Here is a 15,663-nt window from a genome sequence, read left to right on the forward strand (position 1 = left end):
CCTGTGTAATTAGCCACTTTTACTTAAAAACCCAGGATCCCTATGTAATATTTATTCTGGGTACATTTGGAGAGAGACTGAAGAAGACTCGGGCCAGGCATTCATTCCCTGCATATACAGAGGAAGGGGGTTTAGGCTACTAGTTAGTAGGTAGTTCCGTGCGTCACGGAGGTGTGGCCTTGCATTACGCCCCGTCTTCGCATGGCTCTCCTAGTGTGCTGCTGCGGGACATGACATCATGACATCAAGTCTTGCTTGCAAATTAGAGATAGCCTACTGGCTGAGCAGAGCACCGGGAAGCGGAGCTGCTCAGCCTGACCTCCAGGCGGCTAGACTGGCCCATCAGGCCATCGGTCCTTCTGGCTTTTGCCAAAATTGCCAGATGGCCAATCCATCCTGGACTGAAGTATCAGGTAGAGAAAAGGGTGAAAATTTCACAAGACACTATTGATTAATTTATAAGAATTAATCTGACCTATAATGAGACGGGCGGTTTAAAGTTTTATCACCCCATCTCACGTTACTGAACGCACCATGCCATATTCTTTTAATGTGTTCTTTGGGTTCCATCTGCACTGGGTCTTCTGCAAGTGAAATAATTTTCCAGATACATATCTACATTTAGCCATGTAGGTGCCACACCAGAAATCAAAGTGTTTCCGCCTCCAGCCGATGCCGGAGTATATAACTAGAGACAATGCTAAGTATTTCACCAAAGCACTGCAAATATGTTGTTTCTGCCTCTAGCTAAACGGCAGATGATGATAATGATTCTATAATTACAAAAGAGTGGTAAGAACAGGTTTGCTAGCAAATAGGACTGTACATTCAGTACTAAGCTCATTTGGGGCCTATTCATCATCGATGGCCATATGGCCTCCGATGATTAAGTATCCAACTCGCAGCGGGGTATAGCTTACACCGGAGCAATTCATCATTGCTCCGTTGCGGGGAAAGCTGCTCGGAAAAGCAGCTGTCCCCTCAGTTAGTATCGAAGCTACAAAAGTGGCTGCATTACTTACCTCCTCCACCGTCATGCGCACAACCGCCAGGGAGTCAGTGAGAAAGTGGCGGAAGGATCCGCTCAGATCCCTCTTTGCATCCCCGGAACTCCTTCCCACATTAAGGAGCGGGGCTACGAGAGCAAGCGCCCTAAAGATGGCGTAACATGGGTGGGGCAGGTGGGGCATATACCCTGGGTGCCGGGTTAAGGAGGTGTTTTGTCAACTAATTGAGTGAAATAGAATTGCCACCTGTCTGGCCAGACTCCATAGGTACTGGTTATGCCGTGCGATCTCACCTGTGCGGTTATAATGTGCAGCAAACCACAAGGCAGAGGGAGGGAAGGATCACTGGACAATGACTATCGACTTAATTGTACTGATCTGAAAGCATCAACGTTAGTATTTATTGGTCTACTATGGAGGACATCACTTACAAGGTGAAACCCAGAGAAATAATAATAACGAAAAAATGTTTTCTTGGTGCAATTAATATTCCTGACAGGAAGTATGGAGGCGCTCCCATATTCCAGATACTTGGTGGGGCGCATGCAAACAAAATAAATGCATGTCCTAATAATGTGGCACTCTCCGATATTATTGTAAGTAAAAAAAGATTCAAACCTTGAGGCTCCTTATACACACACACACAGTATGTGTGTGTAATGTGTAATATATATATATATATATATATATATATATATATTATACACACAATGAGGCCTCGGGGTGTCTGGACAAATTAAGGTTTGTCCCACGTCTTCTTCAGGCGTTTAAGATCTACAAAAGCTTCAACACCAAACTAACGGTGACAGATTTGTAACTGATTAGGTTCCCCATCGTGAAAAGGGATCTTCATGGTCAGTCAAAGAGGCAATAAGAATATGGATTGCTAAGAGGCAATATCTCAGTTAAGGGAAGGGCTGTCTAATGGTGCGTACACACGTAGCGAATTGCCTGCGATACGATATCGCTGGCAGATCCTTATGCGCCCTCCCTGGTATGCTGGATGATCAATATCGATCATCCATCACACCACCAACTTACCGACGACTATAGCGACCCGCGACCGTCAATCGCGGGTCCCTATAGTAACTTGCTCAATATCGAGCAAGTTGACCAGCATGCACGGACGATGGCCGAAATCGCTGTCGTCCATACGCGGCCGCGCATCGCTGGTAAGTTGGTAGGGACCTTTTAAATTAGCTATTTCAACGATAACGGTAACGATATCGTTCAAATCGCTCTTTAAAATCGCTACGTGTGTACGCACCTTAAGCAAATCTGACACATTAACAAACAAGTAGACACTAACATACAGCGCAAATGATTTCAATGAAAGCCGAAACCTGATCGGCTATGATGGGAGTCACCAATACTAATCAACTCTTCCAGTCGCAGGCAGCAGCAGCAGCGGCTATGGACGGTCGTCCGCCTGAGACTTTATGCAAATGCGACTACAAACTCCCTCCCTGGTGTACATCCGTGCGGCCAAATGTGCAAGGACTGAGACGCCCGCTGTTCGCCTCCGTGCACGCTGTAATACTGATCAATGTGTCCTTATACGACACCATCAGTCGCACAATTGAAACATGCACCAGCCCTATGGCAGTCTCAGATTGGCCATGGCCTCTTATGTCTGCTGCTTGCATTGACATGCTCGCGACACGTCCACTGAAGGGACCATTTTTGTGGGCACTCCTAGCCAACGCCCAGGAACGCCCATCACTTTATACCGTCTCCCTCAATCGCCACAGCTGCTCTGTGCGTCCGCTCTGTGTAACGCATGCGCCACCGGGATTTTTTATTAATTTGGACGCGTATGCGCAGTTGCAAACAAAACGCTACATGAACATCAGCATTGCGTGCGGGTTGTACGCGGCTCGGAATAAGGCCCTTCAGGTCCCCCTAACTACCGAGGTCATTGTCCGGTGTGACCAAACCACATCCCATATCTCAAACCCTAGCCATCATTCCAAGCCATCTTCACAAGTGATGTCAGTGGGGCCGCCCCCAAACGGAGGCGTTCACATGGGAACGCCTCCGTCTGGACAGCCACCCCCCCGACCCGCCTACGAAAGGGGGCGTACTGTCACTCAACATCGACAGCACGCCCCCTTTGGTATGAGACCCGGAGCAACGGATCGCCCGTCGCTATCCGGGTCTCACGCATGAGCCGGCTCCGTCGTGCGCATGCGCTCTGGGCCACCATCGACTCGGTTGCGAGCGCTCAGCGGTTGCGATCGGGTCTGAATCAGGCCCTTAGTTCACGAAATTTAGTTTTGTCTACTTACCAAGCCAGGCAGTAGGGGGTAGCAGCAGTTCCCCTTCTAAAGATGCACACTCTATTAGTTCAAATCCCGAGGCCACGTTTTGCCCACCACTTAAACCGACTGCCATATGCTGTAGCTCCGTGGCCCTAATATCCAGAACATCCCACTTACCACCGGTTTAAAAGAAATAAACTAATTATCTCACTAATTAAAATGACCATTTTCTATGTTGGCATGGTTATCAAAGTACAAGAAAATGTAATTAAACGAGCGAACACGAGTCAGCCGACCACCTCCACAATTCTGAGGCCAAAGTCTTTGGCGGCTGTCCAGAATTTTAATAAACAAGGGTTACCCTTACCTGGCAGGTAAAAATACAAAAGGGCGCCAATTTACTTAGGAAGAAATAGAACAGATATAGGAAGGCAGCTAATTTACCTATACATACAGTAGATATATACTGTATATATAATCAGGATGACTATAATACTATAGCAACGTGAGCAGTTACCTAACTTTCTATAAATGAATGGGGTTTCCCTTCTGTTTAGCACAATAGTCAGACCACAGAACAGATTTTCTCAACGACTGTGAATAAGAGGATATATGTGTTAATCAGCCAGATCCGGCCAATAATTTCATTCCATCAAGTGCAGTAAATTGTATTTTGAACTGGCTTAGGCCCAGAGAAAATCTATAATAATTACATAAAGTGGGTCACTCAAATCATTGCGGCCGGTGCCATGGCCCCCATAAACGTTCCCAGAGGGAAAATTAACAAGTCTACCAGCAATAAAATACAAATACTCTATACTACCAGCCTCTTGAATAACTCAGTGCAGAAATTCCATTCAATTTGGTCACCCTGGTACTCCTCTCAAGCAATTCCTCTTCCAGGTCTTTCATGAATCGCATCCTCTATATCTATTCCCGATGTTTTCATTTATTTATTTATTTATTTAATATTTATTTATTTATTTTTTCGTACGTTACCCCGACTCGCTTACACACTCCCCCCCTCGCTTTTTTTAATTTTTTTTTATACTTTCCCTTCTTCCCAAATATCCTTCACCTGAATTTAAATTTTTATTTTCTTACCACATTCTACCAATGTTGTTATAACTATTTAAGATAATATTTTTCTCAATTTCAAATTAGTTGAAGAAATTTTTCTATTGCAACATTACCGGTGTATTTTTTCTATATGATTATATATATATTGTTTTCGAAGAATAGATTTACTGTGACACCAAATTGTACTGTTGTTTACCTTTAATTCTAATAAACGATTTAAAAAAAATAAAATACAAATACTCTTATTAGTGAGAGTAGATAAAATACTCTGCAGTTCAGGACGTTTCATTTGAGTTACATCAGTATCTGTTTCACAAACTAAAGTCGGTTAAGTACAGCTTTAGTGGCAACTGAAGATGCTTTGGGGTCTATTCCTATAGCGATGAAAAGCTTTGTCTAATAGAGCACTTCATACACAGGACTCTTCGCTGCTTCCTCGTATTCAAGATGGGGTCTAAGATTTCTCCAGCGGTGCCCCCCGAGTACTGTTACACTAGTATGGGGAGAGCGATTCAGAGAAGAACGGAAACGTCATATTTACGTTTAGCTTCTCCATTTCAGTTCGCCATCCGGAGATGGCAAGATGAGCTGAAGTGCACTTCGGTAGTGTGAAGATCACTGCGCCTGCTCCTTCTCTGTCACTCCGCCCCCTTGTGTCTACAATAACAAATTACTGACAGCGGCATCCCGGTGCTCAGTATCCCGACAGGGGTACGAAACTATACGAACCCTCCCCCTTCTGCCTCTAACCCTAACCCTCCCTTCTTGAACCCTAATGGTGCATACACACGGTCAGATTTCTTATCAGATATGAACGATAACGATTGTAAAAATCATTCAATCGTTCATATCTTTGACACGTAGGGCATGCATCGACGAACGATGCGCGTTTCCGCATGTCAGATAACGAACTCTGACTTCGTCTGTGTTGCAGTCAGATTTTGACAATTTCATTCATTTTAATACTGTCAGAAATCGTTCAATCGTTCATCAAATCTGACCGTGTGTATGCACCATTGCCATCCCCGTTAGTGTCTAAACCTAACCCTCCCCCCCGATGCCTGAACATAACCTTCCCCCCTTAGTGCCTAAAATTAACCCCCCCCAGTGTGCCTAAACCTAACCCCCCCCAGTGTGCCTAAACCTAACCCCCCCCTGTCCTTAGCCTAACCCTAACCTCCTCTCCCCCGGAGCCTAACCTTAACCCCCCGTGGTGCCTGAACCTAACCCTCCGCCCCCCCCCCCCCCCCCCCGCGGCTAACACCTAACCCAGCTCGCTATAATTATATTCGGAATGCCGGTGTCTAAACCGGCATCGGGATTTAGGCACCTATGTTTAGTCCTGGGTCAGGATTCCGACACCGGGATTTCAACAGCCGGCATCCCGTCCGTCGGCACGGTAACTACGTCCCGAGCTTAGAGTAGGTTGCGCTGCCTCAGCTCTCCTAGCAATAGATCCTAGTAACAACTATAGACCTGGCAGGGGTGTACCCTGCAGTGGTGCTCAATCCCCCTCTCATTATATACAGTCATAGGACATATAGGATATATTCATTATATATACAGAGGAAATACTCATTACCACAGTCACAGGGCATAGAGGATTTACTCGGGATGTAGTTAATATACCTACATGTGGCATCGCAGCTGACGAAATCCCGGCGCGGAATGCCACTCCCAAGGGCAAGTGCTACCATTAGGCAGCTTTAGGCAGCCGCCTAAGGGCGCAGGCCACTGGAGGGCGCCGTTGAGTCCACAGAAATAAATGTAATTGCATAATTCATGACTCTGCGGCATATTATTAATTTGCGGCAGTGTTATGAGGTGCGTTATGACATTGATGCTCTGCTGTGTAGAATATTCTATATAGTATATTATGAATTTGGCACACTGCTGTGATTATTATAAACTGGGGAGACCAATGCGTGGCATATTATGAATTGGAGGGAGCAGGGGCGGTTGGTGAAATCTTGCCTAAGGCGCCTGGAAACTTTGCACCGGCCCTGCCACTACCCGGCCAGAAAACCGGCGCCGGAATGCCAACAGTAGGTGACATGCCGACGCCGGAATCCCGACAGCCGGGATGCCGAACTTAAGTATAGCGGGCTTGTTAGGTCTTAGCAGTGGGGGTTAGGTTTAGCCGTCACGGGAAGGGGGGGTTAGGGTTAGGCTAGGGGAGGGGGAGGTTAGGGTTAGGCACCACTGGGGGGGTTAGTTTTAGGCACCAAGGGTGGAGGGTTAGGATGGGGTGGTGGGGGGTTACGGTTAGGATGTAGGAACAGAGAGTTAGGAGGAGAAGGGGGGGTTACTATACTTACCTGACCCTTGTCGGGATACTGAGCAACGGGATGCCGCTGTCGGTATATTGACAGCAGGCATCTCGATTGCTGGGATTTCATACCCATTCCGATTTACTCTTATATAGTCAGGGTACACAGAGGATGTACTCATTATATACAGTCATCGGACATATAGGAAACACTTATTATATAGTCAGGGGACATAGAGGATATACTCATTAGATACAGTCAGCGGACATAGAGGATATACTCATTATATACAGTTATCGGACATATAGGAAACACTTATTATATAGTCAGGGGACATAGAGGTTATACTCATTATATACACTCAGGGGACATAGAGGTTATACTCATTATATACACTCAGGGGACATAGAGGTTATACTCATTATATACAGTCAGGGGACATAGAGGATGTACTCATTATATACAGTCATAGGACATATAGGAAACACTTATTATATAGTCAGGGGACATAGAGGATGTACTCATTATATACAGTCAGGGGACATACAGTATGTACTCATTATATACAGTCATAGGATATATAGGATATAGTCATTATATACAGTCAGGGGACATAGAGGTTATACTCATTATATACAGTCAGGGGACATAGAGGTTGTACTTATTATATAGTCGGGACATAGAGGATATACTCATTATATACAGTCAGGGGACATAGAGGATATACTCATTATATACAGTCAGGGGACATAGAGGTTGTACTTATTATATAGTCGGGACATAGAGGATATACTCATTATATACAGTCAGGGGACATAGAGGATGTAGTCATTATATACAGTCAGGGGACATAGAAGATGTACTCATTATATACAGTCATAGGACATATAGGAAACACTTATATAGTCAGGGGACATAGAGGATATACTCATTATATACAGTCAGGGGACATAGAGGATATAGTCATTATATACAGTCAGGGGACATAGAAGATGTACTCATTATATACAGTTATAGGACATATAGGAAACACTTATATAGTCAGGGGACATAGAGGTTATACTCATTATATACAGTCAGGGGACATAGAAGATGTACTCATTATATACAGTCATAGGACATATAGGAAACACTTATTATATAGTCAGGGGACATAGAGGATATACTCATTAGATACAGTCAGCGGACATAGAGGATATACTCATTATATACAGTCATCGGACATATAGGAAACACTTATTATATAGTCAGGGGACATAGAGGTTATACTCATTATATACACTCAGGGGACATAGAGGTTATACTCATTATATACACTCAGGGGACATAGAGGTTATACTCATTATATACAGTCAGGGGACATAGAGGATGTACTCATTATATACAGTCATAGGACATATAGGAAACACTTATTATATAGTCAGGGGACATAGAGGATGTACTCATTATATACAGTCAGGGGACATACAGTATGTACTCATTATATACAGTCATAGGATATATAGGATATAGTCATTATATACAGTCAGGGGACATAGAGGTTATACTCATTATATACAGTCAGGGGACATAGAGGTTGTACTTATTATATAGTCGGGACATAGAGGATATACTCATTATATACAGTCAGGGGACATAGAGGATATACTCATTATATACAGTCAGGGGACATAGAGGTTGTACTTATTATATAGTCGGGACATAGAGGATATACTCATTATATACAGTCAGGGGACATAGAGGATGTAGTCATTATTTACAGTCAGGGGACATAGAAGATGTACTCATTATATACAGTCATAGGACATATAGGAAACACTTATATAGTCAGGGGACATAGAGGATATACTCATTATATACAGTCAGGGGACATAGAGGATATAGTCATTATATACAGTCAGGGGACATAGAAGATGTACTCATTATATACAGTTATAGGACATATAGGAAACACTTATATAGTCAGGGGACATAGAGGTTATACTCATTATATACAGTCAGGGGACATAGAAGATGTACTCATTATATACAGTCATAGGACATATAGGAAACACTTATTATATAGTCAGGGGACATAGAGGATATACTCATTATATACAGTCATAGGATATAGTCATTATATACAGTCAGGGGACATAGAGGTTGTACTTATTATATAGTCGGGACATAGAGGATATACTCATTATATACAGTCAGGGGACATAGAGGATGTAGTCATTATATACAGTCAGGGGACATAGAAGATGTACTCATTATATACAGTCATAGGACATATAGGAAACACTTATATAGTCAGGGGACATAGAGGATATACTCATTATATACAGTCAGGGGACATAGAGGATATGGTCATTATATACAGTCAGGGGACATAGAAGATGTACTCATTATATACAGTTATAGGACATATAGGAAACACTTATATAGTCAGGGGACATAGAGGTTATACTCATTATATATAGTCAGGGGACATAGAGGATGTACTCATTATATACAGTCAGGGGACATACAGTATGTACTCATTATATACAGTCATAGGATATATAGGATATAGTCATTATATACAGTCAGGGGACATAGAGGTTATACTCATTATATACAGTCAGGGGACATAGAGGTTGTACTTATTATATAGTCAGAGGACATAGAGGATATACTCATTATATACAGTCAGGGGACATAAAGGATATAGTCATTATGTACAGTCAGGGGACATAGAGGATATACTCATTATATACAGTCAGGGGACATAAAGGATATAGTCATTATGTACAGTCAGGGGACATAGAGGATGTACTCATTATATACAGTCAGGGAACATAAAGGATATACTCATTATATACAGTCAGGGAACATAGAGGTTATACTCATTATATACAGTCAGGGGACATAGAGGATGTACTCATTAAATACAGTCATAGGACATATAGGAAACACTTATTATATAGTCAGGGGACATAGAGGATATACTCATTATATACAGTCATAGGATATAGTCATTATATACAGTCAGGGAACATAGAGGTTGTACTTATTATATAGTCAGAGGACATAGAGGATATACTCATTATATACAGTCAGGGGACATAAAGGATATAGTCATTATGTACAGTCAGGGGACATAGAGGATGTACTCATTATTTACAATTAGGGGACATAAAGGATATAGTCATTATGTACAGTCAGGGGACATAAAGGATATAGTCATTATTTACAGTCAGGGGACATAAAGGATATAGTCATTATATACAGTCAGGGGACATAGAGGATGTAGTCATTACATACAGTCAGGGGACATAGAGGAAGTAGTCGTAATATAGAGTCAGGGGACATAGAGGATGTAGTCATTATATATAGCCAGGGGACATAGAGGATGTACTCATTATATACAGTCATGGGACATAGAGGATGTACTCATTATATACAGTCAGGGGACATAGAGGATGTAGTCAGTATATACAGTCAGGGGACATAGAGGATATACTCATTATATACAGTCAGGGGACATAGAGGTTGTACTCAATATATACAGTCAGGGGACATAGAGGATGTAGTCATTATTGCAAAGATTATGACCTTAACTAGAAAGCTAACTATCTCTTCATGTATTGATGTGCTTAGTGTTGTGGGGGAGATTGAAATGACAGCAGTTTGCAGAGACAGATTAGTGAAATGCGATAAGGGGTGGAGAGGTCTGGTTATTGTTTTGCTATGTGTTTTCCAGGGGTGAATTTGATTTTTGCAGCAGCTCCAAACTGGCAGGGATGGAATCTCATCCAATGGTTCTAATGGGATGCATTTTACACCTTCCACTCTCACTACGCATTTCTCCAATAATCTAATATATGTAAAATGAGTTGGACTGACTCATCAATGGCCCCCAAACCCCTGGACCTAGAAACATGAAAATCGTGGGAGTATATTCCTTCCATGACATAGGTGCCCACTAAGAAGGGATTTTTCGAAATTCGACTCCAAAGGAAGTAAAAAGGGCTATTATATTTCCTCCCCCTGTGCAGTGGCAGTGTCCTGCCTGACTGTCTCATCCTGGCTGTAGCACAGTTCATATTCAAACACCAACTGTCACCCCAAGTGCTGCCAAACATCACTGGCAATTGGTGTGGCTCCACTATTTGAATAGTGAGGGAAGGGAATGTGTTACTACAGAGGTGAGCGAGGATAATGTGTTACTACACAGGTGAGGGAGGGGAATGTCAAATGTGTTACTACGGAGTTGAAAAAGGGAATGTGTTACAACATGAGCAAAGGGAGGGGAATGTGTTACTAAAGGGGTGAGCGGGGGTAATTTGTTACTACAGAGGTGAGCGGGGTAATGTGTTACTACAGAGGTGAGGGGACAGGGGTGAGCGAGGGTAATGTGTTACTACAGAGGTGAGGAAGGGGAATGTGTTATTCCAAAGGTGAGGGAGAGGAATAAGTTACTACAGGTGTGAGTGAGAGTAATGTGTTACTACAGGTGAGAGGGAGGGATTGTATTTCTACACAGGTGAGGGAGGGGAATGTCGAATGTGTTACAACATGGGCGAGGGAGGGAAATGTGTTACTACAGAGATGAGGGAGTGGAATGTGTTAGTACACAGGTGAGGGAAGGTAATGTCTTACTATAGCAGTGATGCATTACTATAGAGGTAAAGGATTAATGGGTTATTGGAGTGGTAAAATGGAAATGGAAACAGTAAATATCTAAGGTCTACTCGGGTGAAACAGAGTACATCAGCTAGTACCTTTATAACCGCAAAAGTGAGACATGTAATAACGAGAGTTGTAAACGAATATAGAGTACAGTCTATTTCAGAAGCCAAACTGTAAAATGTAATTTAAAGAAACAGTGGTTGTAAAGTGATGTGACAGCGGTCTGTAACAGTGGGCCTGATTCAGAGCCGGGCGCCTCTTGGCCGCTCGCATAGCTGTGGGTTACCACCCACAGCTTATGCGAGCGGCCATGATGATGGTCGCCATGGTCAAGACCATCGCGACCATCGGGCTTGCAACGAGACCCTTGCCGTAGGGTCTCGTTTCCGCAAGCCGAAGAGTGCTTTTGGCTCTAACAGAGCCAAAAGCACTCCCACTGACATCACTTGTGATGCCAGTGGGCCCCCAGACGGGAGGCGTTCCCATGGGAACGCCTCCGTCTGGGCAGCCACGCCCCCGGCCCGCCCACCAAAGGGGGTGTGCTGTCACTCAACATCGACAGCACGCCCCCTTTGGTACGAGACCCGGAGCGACGGCTTGGCCGTCGCTATCCGGGTCTCGCGCATGCGTGTGATGGGTGTATTAATAAAACATAAGAGGGGTTGAGGATTATAGCCAGAAGTGACATGTCAGTATTAGTCAGTCAACTTTAGCTAAATCAAACTAGTATGAATTCTGCGAAAGCTTCTTTTTTACACCCTGTAATTTGCTACCAGACCACGGATACCTCACTTTAAACATATTTCCAAAAATCTTTTTGAAAAACAAATTCCACTACATTTTATTTTATTTTTTTAATGTATCTATGACACTGTCACATGTCTGAGATTATTAGTCTAGTCCAACTGATCAGCGACCTGGGGCTTCCGTCATCAAATTAATTTGCCTGGCAGGGAGGGGGGAGGGCAAGCTGGTACTTGTAGTTCCAAAGAAAAGAGCAGCAGGTTGCCAAAAATCATTCTTGCTGTAGCAACAGGTCCTGGTCTGGGTATTCAGAAATACTATTTATTTCTGCTTACATTAAGAACAACAGGTCCTGGTCTGGGTAATCAGAAACACTATTTATTTGTGCTTACATGAAGAACAGATGCTGCTCTGGGCATTCAGAAATACTATGTATACTGTAAAATGCAAATACTCCTTAAACTGGAATTTTTTTTTTTTTTTTAAAAACAGTCTCCTGATGGGTGAACCACAGAGTAACCAAACCAAAAACAAAATATCCTCTTACAGACAGGTACTTTCCATGTAATGCCAGTGGCTTAGCTGCGTTTACCCAGCACGGCCAGGCGGGGGCGCTGCAATGGACACTCAGTCTGACAATAGTTTAACCACTTCACTGCGCAATGCAAAATGCAGCCCTATGAGGTCCAGAATAGGTTAATGGTGAAACAGCAACTCAGGGGTTAACCTTGAGACATGGAAGCAGGAAAACAACACATATTCCTAAACAGCAGAGGACAGGGGTGTAACTAATGTCCAGTCATCATACATGTCCAATCACACACACATATATATATGTTCCTGACCTGGGTCCTGGAGCTGGGGGTCCACTGCTCTGCAATCAACTGCCCTCTGCAGGCTGGAGAGAGCCCAGTGAATGGTGCATGAGCGGTAATTGCAGAGGGTAATGTACAATCAATGCTGCAACTGGGTCCATCCCACAGAGGGAGGCGCCTCAGGCTCCTGCTGCTGGGGGTGAGAAGATCTCTCCTTTCTTTGGCACTGTGTGTAGACTGAGTATTGGATGTAACATGTACATCCTCCTAGTCTGTTCCCTTTCCCAGACCAGTCTATTTACAGCTGGCAGTGGGTGGGGGGTAATGTGTGTGCCATGCACTGTGCTGCCCCAACACTGATGCTGTGACATTATACAGCTGCTGCAGAACATCTTGGAGAGAGAGACAGGCCCCTGCCACAAGGAAGTATTTACGGTATAACTGTGATTGGCAGCCGCATGTTATTTTTGACAGCAGACGTGCCAGGGTTATTAGCTGGCAGAATAGTTACTGACTGTGATAAGTAAAATGATACCTTAATCCTTCCGGGAGGGGAAAGCAAAAATCAGTACACAGAAATACCACCCCAATGGATGGATATGAGTGCTGGAAACCCCTGACTGACCCCCACCCCCAAATTATGCTGCTTATGTGACAGGTGGCTGTAATAACGGTTCAGTAATTAGGAATGGGTATGTAGTGCCGGCTGTCGGGATGCCTACTGTCAAAATACGGACAGCGGCATCCCGATGGTTGGTATCCCGACAGGGGTACCCTTCCTCCTTCTCCCCCTAACCCTCCCTTCTTGTAGCCTAACGTTCCCCGTTACTGCCTAAACATAAATCTCCCCTCTTTGTGCCTAAACCTAACCCTCCCCCCTTAGTCCCTAACCCTGCCCCCAGTGGTGCCTATCCCCCCCAGGGGTGCCTAACCCTAACCTCCCCCCCCCCAAAACCTAACACTAACCCCGCTATGCTACCTAAACCTAACCCTCCCCCCGGCGCGGTTAACGCTATGGGCGCCGCGAACTTACCTCGTTCGGGCAGCCGTCCTTCTGTATTTCGGAGTCGATATTAAGATAGGCGTCAGTATTTCAACGCCTATTTTAACTCCCTTGTCGGTCTTCCCCTGTCAGGATTTAGACCGGCGGCATTGCGGCCACCGGTCTCTTATCTACATCTCCAGTAATTATATTGCACGTCAATAGTTCGGTCTGTATAAAATTATCAGTAACTGAGAGGCGGAGGTATCGCGTGCCGGTAGTGACCGCTGCGGCGAAAGACTATACTGATGGGTTGTGTGTTGGTAGTGGTCCTGCCCCTGCTTTGGCGTGGTGGTACTCAGGGATACACAGTACCCGCAACACTTTTTGGGTATAATTTTGAATTCTTATAACTAGTTCCAGAAACAGGAAGAAATCATCTAATTCACTTCAGAAATGACTGAAATAAGCATCTGCACACTTTTACCCAGGCCGTGCTGTACATCCTGTATGAGTACTGGTCCTTATTTCATAGAAAGCACTGGGTACCGGCACTTCCGCGGCCTGAGGTAATTTTTTGCCTACTTTTGAAAAATTATTTCAGGGTGATGACTTGCAGGGTAATGATCGCGCCGCACGCCGTCGAGAGTGTGTGTCCTGCTCTGCCCTGTCATACTTAACTATTTACACCGATAAGATCGTCAGTTGCTTTTGAGACATTATGGGCCTATTTATTAACGAGTTTTATCATACGCAACGAGTTTTAAAACTTGTTGCATGTGATAATGGTGCTGATTGGCTGGAGCACCAATTATCATAGGCAACGAGTTTCAAAACATGTGCGTATGATAAAACTCATTGATAAATGGTCCCCAAATTATTCTCAATATACGTATTTTTCATCCTCTAAATGACCTATTAACACTTACTTTATATTATTTATTCTACATGGTCCAAACCAAACTTCATCAATCATGTTTTTACTCATTTGATCACTATTATGTGTGTTTATTATGTCTTTTAGCATGAATTAAATACCCACATTTATTATTAGGGTGCTAACCTGCATCCTGGTGCCCACCCCACACCAATATTATGTATATTGGGCAGCACAGATGGTATAATGATTAGCATTACCGCCTCACAGTGCTGAAGTCATGGGTTCGATTCCCACCATGGCCCTAACTGTGTGGAGTTTGTATATTCTCCCTGTGCTTGCGTGGGTTTCCTCTGGGTACTCCGGTTTCCTCCCACACTCCAAAAATATACTGGTAGGTTAATTGGCTCCCAACACAAATTACCCCTAGTGTGTATGTGTGTGATCATGTGATAAGGAACATAGAGTGTAAGCTCCACTGGGGCAGAGACTGATGTGAATGGTCAACTATTCTCTGTAAAGCGCTGCGGAATATGTGTGCGCTATATTAATAACTGGTAATAAATAAATAAATATGCTGTGCCGTGTTCCTGCCTTACTGTTTGTTGGTAATATAAGCCGTCAGCCTGGTTGCCCAGGTGAGGACTGTCAGCAGCTGTCAGCCAGGGATTCCTAATGCTTCTTGTGTGAGACTACAGCTGCCCAGGAAGCCCCACGTTGGCTGGCCGCCGCCTTCTTTATGTCACATTAGTGACGTCATGGTGTTCATACTCCTGTAGCGCGCAGAATCGGCAAAGTGAAGGGTGATAGCCGGAATCAGGGATATTAGCCTAACCTCCCAAGCCAGGAGGAGATTTCCCATTGTCCCATAGTTTTCCGGACTAACCGGGTGGGTAGGCCATTGGAGTCAACTTTACAAAGTGATTGGGGGTGTCCATCCTTATAACTGAAAAGTGGCATGAAAAGACATGGAT

The 15,663-nt window shown here is 44.0% G+C and overlaps 1 protein-coding gene across 2 annotated transcripts in view; it reads right to left on the reverse strand.

Moving 5' to 3' along the window:
• Window positions 1-12,948, reverse strand: part of GDPD4 (glycerophosphodiester phosphodiesterase domain containing 4) — a 78,591-nt gene extending 65,643 nt beyond the window's left edge. The window contains exon 1 of one of the 2 annotated variants that reach the window (XM_088473797.1): window positions 12,861-12,948. The gene's annotated coding sequence lies outside the window, so the exon portion shown is untranslated. The remainder of the gene's footprint in view (window positions 1-12,860) is intronic. The other variant, XM_088473796.1, reaches the window with a different exon arrangement.
• Window positions 12,949-15,663: the final 2,715 nt, after the last annotated feature.

The sequence above is a fragment of the Taudactylus pleione genome, unplaced genomic scaffold (assembly GCF_031769625.1).
Source record: "Taudactylus pleione unplaced genomic scaffold, aTauple2 ptg000140l, whole genome shotgun sequence".
NCBI lineage: Eukaryota > Metazoa > Chordata > Amphibia > Anura > Myobatrachidae > Taudactylus > Taudactylus pleione.